Genomic DNA, 13,095 nt, shown 5'->3' with positions numbered 1-13,095 from the left:
TCAATGATATAGTTTTGTCTTTTCTTTGTAGTACAGGGTATCAAATATAAGGCTCACATGTTGTGGGCAAAAACTCTTCCACTTAGCTATATGCTCAGCTTATATGACGTATTTCAGGATAACAATAAAAGTACCAGTACATAGGAATTATTAATATCACTGTGTAAGGAGTACAGAAATGCTTTCAGATTTTTTTTTTTTTGAGACAGGATCTTATGTAGCCCAGGCTGGCCTCAAATGACCTTGAATGCTTGGTCTTCCTGCTTCCATCTCCCATGTGCTGAGATTACAGGCATGTATCATACTCAGCTCGGGAACTGCTTATTATACTAATTTGACAATTACACATTGAATACCAAAAAACAAAATTGTTGTGCTGTTCTGCGCAAACACATACAAATACTATATCTAAAATTTTCTGAGTTTAGCCTGGCAGCATGACTGAACCTCCAATACTTAGATGACCCAGACAGGGGGACCTTGAGTTATAGAGTAGCCCAGAGTGTGTACCAGGAGCTTGTCTCAAAGGTAGGAGAGATAGGATTTGGCTTGTTAGTCCTCACAACAGAGGGAGGACAATTGAACTTTTCTTTGTTTTCAAATTACTTATCAATCAATCATCTAACTATCTGTGTATGTGTGTTTCTGTGTGACATATGTATGTGTGGGTATGCTTTGCGAAGCCTAGAAGAGGGTGTTGTACGTTGTCCTGGCTAGTTGTTTGTTTGTTGATTTTTTTTCTTTTTTTGTCAACTCAACACAAGCTAGACTCATCCAGGAAGAGAAACTTCAATTGAGAAAACACCTTCAGCCAGTGAAGTGGTGCATGCCTATGATCCCAGCACTCAGAGACAGGAGAATTGCTGGAGTTCAGGGCCAGCCTGGTCTACAGAGTAAATTCCAGGATAGCCAGAGCTATGTAGAAAGACCCTGTTGAGATAGAGTGTGCGCCAGCCTGGAGGCAATGGGACATTTTTTTTTCTATTAATGATTTATGCGGAAGCGCCCAGCCTACTCAGGGGTGGATGGCACCCCTGGCAGATAGCCCTAGGTCATATGGGGAAGTGGGCTGAGCAAGGTGATATGAGGAACAAGCTAGTGAACCACTTTCAGGAATGGTTTCTGCTATCGTTTCTGCTTTGTGTCCCTGAGGGTTGAGTTGACTTCCCGTCATGATGGAGCATAAGCTGTAAGGTGGAATAAGATTTTCCTCCCCAGGCTTCTTTTCGTCATGGTGTTTACCTAGCAGTAAAAGAAGCTAGGTCAGACAGACACCCTCCTCTATCATTTTCTGCCTATTGTTTTGAGGCAGGGTGTCTCTCTGAAACCGAACTTTTTTTTTTTTAAGCCACCAGGAGGCTAGCATTCCTGCTGGCCAGCTCCAGTGATCCTCCTTTTCCAAACACCCCAGGGCGGCATGCAGTGGGGTGTTGTTGGTTAGGGTTAGGGTAACTCAGGGTTAGCGGTTGGGGGTTATGGGATGGGAATTGGGTTAGGGGTAGGATTACTCAGGGATGCCGAAATCCAAATTTGGACCTCATGATTGCTTAGCAAGTGCTCTTAACCACTGAACCATCTTTAATCCCTGAAGATGATTATTCTAACACAGCTGAAACTAAAGAGTGCAGGACACCAAACTTCCATAGTAAATCAAACAACTAGAATTTGAACAGAAGCCAATAATTTTTTAAACTTTTTTTTCCAGCAATGGAATGGAACCCGGAGACTGAGCACAAACGTGTTCTATTGCTGAGTGATACTCACTCCAGCCCTGGGTCCAAAAACATCTTTTCCTTTTTTAGATAGTTTATCTGTGTGTATCCCTGACTGGCTTGGGTTCTGCTGTGTAGGAAGCATGGCCTTGAACTCACAGAGATCCACCTGCCTCTGTTTCCTGAATACTGGGATTAAAAAATGTATATGATCACATCTGGTCAACAATTTATTTTTTTGTGGCAGGGCTTCGTGTATGACTGGCTGGCCTCAAAACCAATGTGTGGTTGAAGATGATCTTGAACTTTGGTGGTGTTTGCTGCTGTTGTTTTGATATCACCCTGATCTACAGAGTGAGTTCTAGGATGGACAAGGTTACCCAGAAAAACCCTGTCTTGAATAAAATCTAAAAAATCAAAATATGTGTGCGTGTGTGTGTGTGTGTATGAATGTAGGGACCTGTGGAGGCCAAGAAGTGTTGGTTCCTCCTGGAGCTTGGGTGACAGGTGGTTGTGAACCACTCACTGTGGGTTCTGGGAATCTAACTCTGGTTCTCTGTAAGAGCAGCAAATGCTTTTAACTTGCCGTGACATCTTTCTAGCCTGCTGTTGAACTTCTGATCTCCCTGCCTCTGTCTCCTGAGTGCTGAGATTACAGGGCCATGTCACCACACCCCAGAAAGTGTAGGTTTTTCTTAACTGTCCTTCTCTCTATGATCTTCTGGAGAAACAAAGGTTTCAAGGCTCCCCTCAAGTGTCACACTTCCCCTGTGGGTTTGTATACGTTCATTCTTTGGATTTCTCTCTCAGCAGAGTACTTTCTAAAAGAGATTAATATGTTTTTATTTTATGTGTGTATGAGCTGGTTTTTTTTCAGCTTAATATAAGATTATAATATAAGTTATCTGGGAAGAAGAATCTCAATTGAGGAAAGGCCTCCATGAGACTGCCAGTGGGTAAGTCTGTCAGGCATATTCTTGATTAATGATTGATGTGGGAGGGCCCAGCCCATTGTGGGCGGTGCCACTCCTGGGCTGGTGGTCCTGGGTACTATAACAAAGCAAACTGACCAAGTCATGGAAAGCAAGTCTGTAAGCAGCACCCTTCCGTGGTCTCTGCATCAGCTCCTGCCTCGAGGTTCCCATCCTGCTTGAGTTCTTGCCCTGACTTCCTTCAATGACAGACTGTGGTGTGGAAGTTAAATAAACCCTTGTTGCGTTTGGTCATGATGTCTTGTCACTGCAATAGAAACCCTAATTGAAACAAAGATCTTATCTCAAAATTCTCAGTGGCTGGAGAGATTGGCAGTGTTGCCCTTGCAGAGGATCGGGGTTCAGTTTCCAGGACCCACATGAACACTTACGACCCTCTTTAACTTCAATCCAGAGGATCCTACATCCACATATGGTGTATGAAGACACTTGTCATGCACATGGTGTACATACATACATACATACATGCATACATACATGCATACAAGGAAAACATTTGTACACATAAAATAGCAATAAATAAATCTAACAACAACCACCACAACTTAAAAGGAGACAAACAAGCCCCCATGAAGGGCACCAAATGGTGTAGTTCAGTGGCAGAGTATATGTCTGGCATCCTCAAAAAATAAAATAATAAATACATACAAAAAAGAAATACAGCCGGGCAGTGGTGGCGCACGCCTTTAATCCCAGCACTTGGGAGGCAGAGGCAGGCGGATTTCTGAGTTCGAGGCCAGCCTGGTCTACAGAGTGAGTTCCAGGACAGCCCGGACTATAAAGAGAAACCCTGTATAAAAAAAAAAAAAAAAAAAAAAAAAAAAAGAAATACATAAAAGGACAGAAAAGGTGAAAAATGAGTAAAATAAATTTATAATTTGGGGGATGAGGCTTTAGCCCAATAGTAGAGCATATGGTTAGCATACTCTACTGGGGTGTGGGATGCAAGAATACACAGATCACAAGCACACAGGGGCCTCTGAAGTCCACTGCAGTATCATTTCCCAGTAATCCAGCCTTGCCTGGTCTTCCTGCTAGCTGAAGCCTGTACCCAGGCCGATCACATGTTCTCTGTTGGGTTTTAAAGACCCCCTCTGTGTTTTATTGTCTTTCAGAGGAAGGATCCTGACAATGCCACAGGAGAATAATGGTGGGTCATTGGCTTGATATGTAGCGTGGTCTTAGACCATTGCTTCCAATTAGCTCTGAGCCACCATGAGGCACATGGCTAGTGCTGCCTGGCCCTATTTTCAGAGACTCTAGAAGGCAGTTGTCGCCTTGCTGGAGCACATGAATTGACAGTTTGTGCCTTAATTAGAAGAACTGAACCCAGGCTGTCGGGAGCTACCCAGCTAGTTACCTGCCAGTGAGCACATCTCATTGGCAGTCATATGCTGCCACATATGAAACACCCAGGAGAAGTTCACAGTTTCCCAGGGTAAAGCTTACACTCTGCCTTTATTCAAGTCGAATTCACCCAAGGTAGCATGGCAAAGGATGGGACCCTACCAGCAGAAGGCAGAAGCTGAGGATGGATTGATGGATTCTGATCTCGAATTTCTACTGTTCTTTCTTCTTTCTCCTCTTTGAAGGAGGATAAAATTAAATATCAACAGCCATAATTGAGTCGGGGCTGTGGGTCAGTTGATAGAGTACTTGCTTACCATGTGCAAAGTCTTGGGTTGGGTCTCTAGAAACATCTAAACTGTAATTTCAACATTCCAGAGGTATAAGCAGGAGAATCAGGAGTTCAAAGTCATCCTTGGATAGACGGCTATTCTGACCTACCAGAAATGCCATCTCAATACGGGTGGAAAAAATTACCCATAATTACAACACATCTAATTTAAGAAGCTTGACTTTTGTTTGTCATAAATCCCTGTTCTCTCTTACGTGTGCTTGTGGTTCTAGAACCAGGCAATACTTCGTTCTATGAAATGAGTGTGTCAGTTTAGTCAGGCAGAGGACGCTGATTTTACAGACCAAAAAGGGCTGAGAATAGCCAGGCAGTGGTGGCGCACGCCTTTAATCCCAGCACTTGTTAGGCAGAGGCAGGTGGATTACTGAGTTTGAGGCCAGCCTGGTCTACAGAGTGAGTTCCAGGACAGCCCGGGCTATACAGAGAAACCCTGTCTTGAAAAACCAAAAACAAACAAACAAACAAAAACAAAAACAAAAAAAGGAAAGGAAAGTGATCAGCAGCTTCAAAGTTATTTCTCTTGACACAAAAACAAACATGTAGACGACTGGGTTAGAGTAAAACAGCAGCAGCAAAACAGAAACGAGCCTGTGCATCACCATCCGTTTGAGTCTAGCCAAAGGAGTCAAGCGTAAGCATGGGGAGAAAGAGCAAGCTTTAAGAAATGGTCCTTAGGCTGGGCAGTGGTGGCACACACCTTTAATCCCAGCACTTGGGAGGCAGAGGCAGGTAGATTTCTGAGTTCGAGGCCAGCCTGGTCTACAGAGTGAGTTCCAGGACAGCCAGGGCTACACAGAGAAACCCTTTCTCGAAAAAACCAAAAAGAAAAAAGAAAAAACAAAAAGAAAGAAAGAAATGGTCCTTGGAAAACCGGATACCACGTGCCGAGAAATGAAACAGGATTTTTGTCTCTCATCCTATTAAAAAAAAAAAAATCAACTCAAAATTGGGGAGTTTTTGATGTAAGACCCAAATATAAGATGCAGAACCTTGACACTCTTAGAAGGAAACATTGTAAGATTGGCTCAGGAGGATGGGCTAAGAAGATGCCTTGGGGGTTAGCATCCTGGCTCTGGCAGGATTAGTTTGGTTCTTAGCACTTATATTGGGCCACTCACAATCACTTATAATACCCACTCCAAAGGAATGTGACATCTTACACACACACACACACACACACGACTAACAGTAACTTTTTAAAAAGTTGTAAGCATGAGTACTGACTTTCTGAATTGGAATCTGACAAATCAGGAGATCATAAAAATTGACAGATAGAAATGCATCACCATTTAAAACTCTGCACAGCAAAGGAAACAATTATCACCGCCATCATCAAACCACACATAACAACAACAACAAAAAGAGGCTATGAATGTGAATGAGAGCAAGGGATGGAGTGTAATGGGCTTGGGAAAGGAAAGGGAAAGGGGAAGTGCTGTAATTACACCCATTCCTACAGACCGGAGGGATATCTCTGCATCCTATTCATTCATAAGGGATTAACATCCAGCATGTATTATGAACTCAAAGAAAATTAATCATAAGAGCAAATAATCCAGTTAATAAAGAGGCAAAGAACTAGACAGTACTCTAAAGTACAAATGGTCATTAAATGCATAGGAAAAAATCCAACATTCTCAGCCATCAAAGGACTATAAATTCAAACTACGCTGAGTTGAGGATGAGCATTGGGTTATACATGTGTGATTTGGGAGGCTGAGGCATTATCCTAGGTTGCCTGTGGCCAGCCTGTGCTATAGAGCGAGACTGTGTTTCAAAAAACAAGAACAAAAACTCACTGTGTTGAGACTCCTCCTCTCTTCAGTTATAATGGCTATCATCAAGAAAGAATCAGCAGGGTTAGGGACGTCTCTCAGTTGTAGACTGCTAACTTAGCATTCACGAGGCCTGGGTTCAATCCTTTGGACCCCATAAACCAAGCATGGTGGTATACACCTGTAATCCCAGTACTCTGGAGGCAAAAGTAGGAGGATGAGGGACCAAGAGTTCAAAGCCATCCTTGGCTACACGTTGAGTTTGTAGGTATCTGGGCTATAGGAGATCTTGTTTTAAAGAAGATGAGAGACAGGGGTGGCGCATTTGGTTAATCCTAGCGCTTAAGAGGGAGAAGCAGAGGGCAGTCTATGAATATAAGGCCAGCATGATCTACATATGAGTTCTGGGTTAGCCAGAGGCACATAGTAAGACCCTGCAGAGAGACGGGGTTGGAGGAGGGAGAAAGGGAAGGAGAGAGGCAGGGAGGCAGGGAGGGAGGCAGAGAAAGAGAGATGGAGAGAAATATAAGTGAGGATGGTACAGAGAAACTCAAACACCCTTTGTGAGAATATAAACTGGTGCAGTAATATAGTCAGTATGGAGTTTTCCCACAGGGGTGCAGGAGTAAAACCAGAATGGCCATACAGTCCGGCTCTATACTCTGTATACACAGCAAAATGAATCAAGGCAGCAGAACTAAAGCTGTTTCCTACCCATGCTTATTGCAGACTAGTCACTGTAGCCAAGCAATGCACGTGATGGATCAGGTTAGGTGCCTACCAATAGACTGATGGATAAAGAAAATATGGTTGGAGGCAGAAAGACTGTAAGAGTCAGACGAACAGGGAGTCTGCTGTGAGATTGTCTCCTAGAAACATCAGAAGCTATGCCCATCAGGTCTCACCAACACGGCTGTCTAAGCGTGACCTGAACATGGACGATACTAATAGACATGCTAACACGGAAGTGGGAAGCCCATGAGGTCTGGATCCTGGACAAAGAACAACAGGTAGTTAAGGAGTACTGAGATGGGGGGGGGGTGGAAATAGTCTTCCAGGAGAGAACACAGCAAGTGTTATCCAATACATGAGTAGCATTGTACACACACACACACACACACACACACACACACACACACGCACCAAGGAAAAAGGAGGCCACGAATGTGAAAGAGAACAAGGGATGGGTGTATATGGGAGAGTTTAGAGAGAGGAAAGAAGAAATGTTATAATTATATCACGATCTTTCTCTATTTAAAGAAAACATGGTACACATATACATATTCAACCATAAAGAACAAATGTAAGTCATTTGCAGAAAATAGAAAGAATTGGAGGATGTCACGTAAAGCAAAAGTAGGTCAGGCTCAGAAAGACAAATATAGTATGCTTTCTTTCATGCATGGAATCAATATTTTTAAAAATAAAAGGACGTGAAGGTTCAGTGAGTAAAAGTGTCTACTGTACAGGCCTGGCCCCTGAGTTCACTGCTCTGGATCCACGGTGGAAGCAGGGACTAAGAAAGTTGTCTTTTGACCTCTTTGTACCATGTTTGCCACGGCACAAGCATGCTTGCCCTCATACACTCCACACGCTTGCACACCTATACATACAATAATAATAAATAAAATGATGTGGAAGTAGCAGGGACTACTACCTGGAGATGTGAGGCTCAGTAGGGTCGGAGAGGAATAAAGAGTGTGGACATGTTCAAAAGCCGGCCTGCCAGGGACTTGGCTATTCTCCAGACCTCCTGCCTTCCCAGAAGGTTCTAGGAAAGAGCTTCATTTAGCTTGCGGACGTGGAGCTTCAACAGATTCCATTTTGTTTTGTTCTACTGGATCTAGTGCAGGAATTCAGTTCAAACCAATGGTTTCCAAAGACAACAATTTCTTTTGTGTCAAACCCAGGCCCTTGCGTGTGTGAGGTAAACATAATTACCCTGAGCTACATCCACAGCCTAGTCAACTGGAGATTTTACTTTACAATCGTATTTATTCTGAGGACATGTGATGATAAACATTGTGTTATAGGCTATATATTATCTGGTCCGTGTGTGTGTGTGTGTGTGTGTGTGTGTGTGTGTGATGGTCTCACTGTGTACAATATACTGCTGGTGTCAAATCACATTCACTATTAGCTCAGGTTGGTCTCAAACTGGAGCTCCTTCCGCTCCAGCCCTGCTCCCACCCACTGCGGAGGCCGCTGATGTTATTACGGTGAGCTGCAGGCATGCCTGGCACACACTTAGTTTTAGTTTCTGGTTCCTAACAGGGATTCTAAAATGCTTGGAATGTCTGGAGTGGGTGTTTGTTTGTTTTGATACAAGGTCTTGCTATGTAGACCATGCCGCCTTGTCTTACAGCTGCCCTCCTGCTTCTGGGTTTACAAGTCTGCAGCACCATAGCGGTGGCTTAGGCAATGTGTCCCCCTCAGTACTAGGGATTGAACCTAGTACTTTGTGTGCACTCTGCCTCTGAGCTGCATCCCCTCTTCTCTTTCTTCTCTATTTTGAAACTAGATCACATTGATTTGTTCAAGCTGGCCTTGAACTAACTTCTGTAGCTTAGGCAGCCTTATTTGCCAGTCTCTTCTTGTCTTTGCCTTTGGAATAGCTGGAATTCTAGGCCTACTCCACCAGGCCCAGAAAATGGGTTTTGTTTATTCGTTTGATTCACTAATTTTTTTTTTTTTTTTGGCTTTAGTTTTGGCTTGATCTTTCAGATTCATTATACATGTTAGCCATTTAATTGTTCCTTTTGAGTTGTATTTCTTTTGTTGTTGCTGCTTCTGGGGATGAAACCTAGGGCCTTGCACATGCTAAGTACACACCTCACTACTAAACTATACCTGTTGTGTGGCAGTTTCCACAGGGATTAAGCCTTTCATCAATGCGGAAAGCTCATTAAGACACAGATGTTTACAGGCAGGTGAAACAACGGAATGTTCAGGCAAAGGTGAAATACTCCCTCCTAAAAGGAAACACTTTAAATTCAGGAAGTAAATAGCTCATAAAAGCTTTAGGAAGTCCCTGAAACTGACCAGATTCACTAGGTCCCGCCCTCTCCAAGTACATATATAAGGACTGTTGAGCCTTTCAGACCGATTGAGCAATCTTCAAAGGATGTTCTCTAACTGGTGGTTCCTGATCTTCCTAATGCTGTGATCCTTTAATACAGCTTTTCATGTTGTGGTGTCTCCCACCCATAAAATTATTTTTGTCGCTACTTCTTTTTTTTTGTTTGTTTGTTTTTTCGAGACAGGGTTTCCCTGTGTAGCCCTGGCTGTCTTGGAGCTCACTCTGTAGACCAGGCTAGCCTTGAACTCTCGAACTCAGAAATCCGCCTGCCTCTGCCTCCCAAGTGCTGGGATTAAAGGCGTGCACCACCACCGCCCAGCTTGTCGCTACTTCATAACTGTAATTTGCTATCTTTATGGATTGTAATGTAAATATCTTATATGCAGGACATCTGATATGTGACCCCTGTGGAAATGCGACAGGTTGAGAACTGCTGCACTTGTCACATTGCCTACAGGCTATGTGATGTCCTCTTTGTTTCCTGCTTTGTGAGCTGTCACCCATGATGGGGTGGACTTTGGTGATGCAGCTGTCTTTGAGTCACTTCTGCTCCTATAAGTAACCCCTCACCCAGACTCCTGTAAATAACTCCTATAAAACTCATTAGATTACCAAGTTGGACTTTGGTGGTATCCACACTTTTGTCAGTTCTTTATCTGGGGTGAGTAGACTTTTGTCCATGTCTTCCCAGGAATAGTGTCACACAACAATAATCCAGCCTAGGAGTTCTTTCATTTATTTCTATCTCTTCCAGACTGTCTTCATTGTTGTTGTTTTTGTTTTTTTTTTTTTTTTTTTTTTTTGGTTTTTTTCGAGACAGGGTTTCTCTGTATAGCCCGGGCTGTCCTGGAACTCACTCTGTAGACCAGGCTGGCCTCGAACTCAGAAATCTGCCTGCCTCTGCCTCCCGAGTGCTGGGATTAAAGGCGTGCGCCACCACCGCCTGGCAATTGTTGTTGTTTTTGAGACAGGGTTTCTCTGTGTAGCCCTGGCTGTCCTGGAGCTCACTCTGGAGACCAGGCTGGCCTCAAACTTAGAGATACACCTGCCTGTGCTGGGATTAAAGGCATGCACCACCACCACCTAGCTTCTTCAGGCTAGCTTCATGCCCATTTATGATTATTCTTAATAATCATAGAAACTTCTTTTATAGCCGGGCAGTGGTGGTGCACGCCTTTAATCCCAGCACTTGGGAGACAGAGGCAGGCAGATTTCTGAGTTTGAGCCCAGCCTGGTCTACGGAGTGAGCTCCAGGAGAGCCAGGACTACACAGAGAAACTCTGTCTCGAAAAACCAAAAAAAAAAAGAAAAAAGAAAAAAAAACAACAACAAAAAACTTCTTTTATATGATCAGCAAATCTTTACTGAGGCTATAACCATGTGTAGTCATATAAACAGTTTTGATTAAGCATCTATGGCATGCCAGATATTGTTGCAGGCACTGCAGACACAGCAGTGAATCTAAGAATGTCTAGTTTCAATCACCTAATATTACAGAAGAGGACGAGCGACAACTTGCAAATAACTGACTAGATACGCACAATCTAGGAGCTGAAGAAAAGACAAGCAGACCACCAGGGTAAGGGATGGTGAATATGGGGAAGGTCTGTCTGGAGAAGTGCCCGAGAGATGATTGCCTGCAGAAGGACACGAAGCACGGTGTGTTCAAGGAAGAGTGGGGGCCAGTGTGGGTGGAGAGTGTAAGACAGAAACAAGAAGAGCCAGGAGAGGAGTAAGAGCTGGTCACGGTGACTTGGGGACATATACAGATAAGTGAAGGAATTTAGAGTTTGTTCTCATTAGAAGAGAGGACCAGAGAATTTGAGAAAGAGGAATATATGTATGGGGGGGGGGGAGGTGGAGCAGAAAGAGACAGAGAGACAGAGAGAACAGGATTAGGCATTAAACTACATTTCAGGACGTCCTACATTCTAGGCAGGTCCTCTACCACTAAGCTATGTCCCAGCCCTGTTTATCTTGAGAAGGTTTCACTATGGGTTATCTTACTGTGCACCACAAATTGACTTGATACTTAAGATCTTTCTGCTCAGTTTCTACTCTTGAAAGTTATGTTCATGTTGGGGAGGGACGTCCCATGGTGTACATGTTGAGGTCAGAGGACAAACTTTGCCAGTAGGTTCTCTATCTACTCCCAAGTTTCAGCCATTTCCAGACCCTGTGGCAACTTCTTTTTTTTTTTTTTTTAAAGATTTATTTATTTTATTTTATGAGTACACTGTAGCTGTCTTCAGACACACCAGAAGAGGGCATCAACTCTCATTACAGATGGTTGTGAGCCACCATGTGGTTGCTGGGATTTGAACTCAGGACCTCTGGAAGAGCAGTCAGTGCTCTTAACCACTGAGCCATCTCTCCAGCCCATGAAGTCTGTGGCAACTTCTTGAGTGATGGAATTACATTCATGGACCACCACCACCAGTGTGGGCTGAGGAGTAGATTTAAATTGACCCTCTCTTGGAGACCCATCAAGTATGGAAGAAATGGGACTCACAGGAGACAGTAAGGAAAGCCATACCCTGGACCATCTGAGAAATGAAGAGTTTTAGACACAGAAGGTGCTGGAAGTGGACAAGAGAAAATAAAACCAAGCCAGGCATGGTGGCACACTTAAGAGGTTGGCACATCTCTATGAGTTCAAGGCCAACTTGATCTACATAAAGAGTAGCAGGATATCCAGGGCCACAGAGAGACCCTGTCTTAGAGAAGAGAGGGGTAAAAGAGGGAGGGAGGGAGAGGGAACCAAGATGTTTGTAATGAAAGTCGAGCTTAGTGACAGCATGATATAAATATTTGGTCTCGTTCCCACTTCCTGGCATAGAGTCTAAAATCCTTGGGAGTCTCTGAAATAAGAGTCTTTTTGTATGTTAATGAGTTGAATGAGTGAAGACAGCTCCCAGAGGGGATAGGATAGGGGAAAGACCAGGACAAGGATCAGTGGACTGGAACTTTATGTCCTGTCCACCAATCTCCTGGGAAGTGGGTAAGAGGCTAATAGCCAATGCCTTGATCAATCATGCCTGTGTAACCATGCCACTATAAAGCCTCAACTGGTTGTGTTTGTCAAGCTTCCAAGACCCCGAGCAGGTAGAGCGGAGCTCTTAGACCCTCCCTGACACTTCACCCACAGAATCTTTTCATCCAATCGGCAAATGTAAAGAACCATTTTTTTTTTTCCTGACACTTCTTGAGCAGCTCCAGCAATTTGATCAAACCCCAGCTGGGAGCCCATATATAGCCAGTTGTCAGGAGCACTCCTGGGACTTGGGTTGACATCCAAATCAGGTGGGAGCCAGGCCTGGCTGCTCCTCTCTCTCATCCTAGCCTTTGGAAGGTGGAGGTAGGAAGGATCAGGAGTCCAGGGCTAACCAGGGTTACATGCAAATAAAGGAAAGAAAGAACAAAGCAAATAAGTAAAAAAACAAAAAACAAAAAACCTAACCCCCTAAGGCTAGTTGGTGCAGTGTATTTATAATCCTAGCATTGGAGAGCCTGAGACAGGACACTCATTAGTTCCAGGCCAACCTGGGTAACAGAAGAAGATTGTCTGTCCTTCCCACTTCTTCCACACTCATAGAAAACAAAACAAAACAAAGCAAAACAGCCCAAACAAAAATAGTGGGGGATAATTTCTGGGGCGCTAACAAAGTTTGGCTCTTCACTTTGCTAAGTGAGTGGAAAAAATATGCTCAGTCCCTTAATGGAATTGACCGACTAGTAGGAGAGCAGTTACTCAGTGGAGAAGGACACGGATGGTTATAGTTAGAAACCGTGGGAAATACTTTAAAGGGGGAAGGGTAGAGGAGATTTAGAGGAAAGA

Source organism: Grammomys surdaster, unplaced genomic scaffold (genome assembly GCF_004785775.1).
Source record: "Grammomys surdaster isolate TR1022 unplaced genomic scaffold, NIH_TR_1.0 185, whole genome shotgun sequence".
Classification (NCBI taxonomy): Eukaryota; Metazoa; Chordata; class Mammalia; order Rodentia; family Muridae; genus Grammomys; species Grammomys surdaster.
Note: the sequence above shows the minus strand (reverse complement) of the source record.